This window comes from Schistocerca gregaria, unplaced genomic scaffold (genome assembly GCF_023897955.1).
Source record: "Schistocerca gregaria isolate iqSchGreg1 unplaced genomic scaffold, iqSchGreg1.2 ptg000483l, whole genome shotgun sequence".
NCBI lineage: Eukaryota > Metazoa > Arthropoda > Insecta > Orthoptera > Acrididae > Schistocerca > Schistocerca gregaria.
This window is the reverse complement of record NW_026061892.1, coordinates 1,122,501-1,125,000: the sequence shown is the minus strand read 5'-3', so window position 1 is coordinate 1,125,000 and position 2,500 is coordinate 1,122,501. Positions and strand designations below refer to the sequence as shown.

The 2,500-nt window shown below is 56.9% G+C and overlaps 1 non-coding gene across 1 annotated transcript in view; it reads left to right on the top strand.

The window, feature by feature from the left end:
• Window positions 1–1,992: 1,992 nt before the first annotated feature.
• Window positions 1,993–2,500, top strand: part of LOC126313488 (small subunit ribosomal RNA) — a 1,893-nt gene continuing 1,385 nt past the window's right edge. The window contains exon 1 of the ribosomal RNA XR_007555177.1: window positions 1,993–2,500. This exon is cut by the window's right edge and continues 1,385 nt beyond it. This is a non-coding gene — a ribosomal RNA (small subunit ribosomal RNA).

Here is a 2,500-nt window from a genome sequence, read left to right as displayed (position 1 = left end):
CACGTTGTCCCTTAACCTAACCCACGTTGTCCCTTAACCTAACCCACGTTGTCCCTTAACCTAACCCACGTTGTCCCTTAACCTAACCCACGTTGTCCCTTAACCTAACCCACGTTGTCCCTTAACCTAACCCACGTTGTCCCTTAACCTAACCCACGTTGTCCCTTAACCTAACCCACGTTGTCCCTTTGCCTAACATAGTTCACTGCTCGGAATCTCTGGTGTCGTTGTTATCCTCATGTAGATGTCTTGCGAGTGTTGCTTACTTTCCACATATTCCCGCTATCCACTGTCAATTGTACTGCAATAGGACTATATCGCCCCCCCCCCCTCCCTCTGTCCCCCTCTTTGTGTCTCTGTCCTCTCAAGCTGGTCGGTCTGGCGTTTGAGTGTTAAATGAGCCTCGCAGCTGTTCAGTTGCATTCAGATGTCGACGCCCTCAGTGTACGTCGTGGTATGGTCTGTGTCCATTGTCCGCTGATGTCGTACGCGTAACCCACACGCTGTACCGATCATCGGTCGTTACGTACAGAGTGAAGTAGTGTGATACGTGTGACCGTACGCTGGCTGTGCCCAACGGTGTCGAATCTCAATTTCCATATGTTGTGATCGATGCTACTTGTCTCGTCTCCCAATAACAGCTAGGTTGCACTGTGGTACGCCGTAGAGGCGTGTGGGAGGAACGTACGAACGCATTGTATGTCACCCTGGGTCGCTGGGGGTGGTGGTGCGGTGAGTCAGGTCAGGTCAGCGTGAGCCGTCTGATGTAGTGACGCGTGTATTCCGACTTTGTCGTATTGCCTCACACAAAGTGCTACCCTGGTGGACCGCGTTCCATATCTGGGACATGCCGCAGATGCCGGTTGACAGTGGATCGCGGAAGGGACATCGCATACGTGCGCGGGCCACCTTCCACGTGTTCTCTTCTGCACATGTCGCAGTGTGTATGTGGTCTGATGTAGCGTGTCGTGACACATGACATCCTGGCATGCAAGAATTGTTGAATTCGCAAATGTAGGTGGACATCTACGTTTACTGCCCAAGATACGCAAATGAACTGGAAATCCGTTGTTGAGCGGTTGTTCACGCTGGAGGTGAATCTGTGATGGCGACGATCGGTACAGCTATTAACCGGTTGTTTCAGCGGTACCCGCCACATCCACACACGTGACTAGGCCCATGTGGGTATGAAGCGATACGCGGCGGTGGCTTGGTGGGACTGTTCCCGGCCGGTGAAGGGGGGCCGCCCGGCGTGTTGGCCGCGCGCTGCGTGGGCGCACGCGCAACAGGCGGCTGGTGGGGGGCGCCGAGTGGCAGGAGCGCCAGCCGACGGGCCCGGCAGGCGGCGCAGCTACGCTGCGGCGCACCCTGCACGCGGCGCCTGGCGGCCAAAGTTGGTTCAGCCGAGCCCGGTGCGAAGCGCGGTGGACATCTGCAGTGTGCTGGTCTGATTGAGGACTGTGTGCGTTGAGGATGCGCCGCCGCCTGGCACTCGGCGCCGCGACGCCGTCTGCTGCTCGGTCGCCCCAGCGGTTCTCGCAGGTGGTTTGTATCGCAGTTGTGTGGACGTGTTGGCGCGTGCGCTGTGCTGGGAGAGTTCGCTTCTGCACCCAAGTGGGGCTTTGCCCTTGTGTGGCGCTGGCGTTGGAGCTGCCGGTCACCATAGGTGGCGCGTGTTGTCTCCCGCCGGCAATGCCACGACAGCACGCTCCCGGGCCTCTGTCGGCAGCGGCAAGCTCAGTTGGGAGCAAGGGTGTTCTCACTAAAACCGTCTACTCGCCTAACTCCGGGCGATTGCGCCTCTTTCGAAACCGACCAAGTACCTAGGACGGCGCTGCGCGCCGCCGGGACCTGGAGGGTTTCGAGGTGTATCGTGCAGGGGAGCTCGGCCTCCTCCTGTTTGCAGAATAATTGAGCGGACGCTTGCGTGTTCGCGCGGGCCCCCGGGACACACTCCCGGGCGGCCGGCTGCTCAGCTCTAGTTGACGCAGCTCCCTGGTTGATCCTGCCAGTAGTCATATGCTTGTCTCAAAGATTAAGCCATGCATGTCTCAGTACAAGCCGCATTAAGGTGAAACCGCGAATGGCTCATTAAATCAGTTATGGTTCCTTAGATCGTACCCACGTTACTTGGATAACTGTGGTAATTCTAGAGCTAATACATGCAAACAGAGTCCCGACCAGAGATGGAAGGGACGCTTTTATTAGATCAAAACCAATCGGATTGGCTTGTCTGGTCCGTTTGCCTTGGTGACTCTGAATAACTTTGGGCTGATCGCACGGTCCTCGTACCGGCGACGCATCTTTCAAATGTCTGCCTTATCAACTGTCGATGGTAGGTTCTGCGCCTACCATGGTTGTAACGGGTAACGGGGAATCAGGGTTCGATTCCGGAGAGGGAGCCTGAGAAACGGCTACCACATCCAAGGAAGGCAGCAGGCGCGCAAATTACCCACTCCCGGCACGGGGAGGTAGTGACGAAAAATAACGATACGGGACT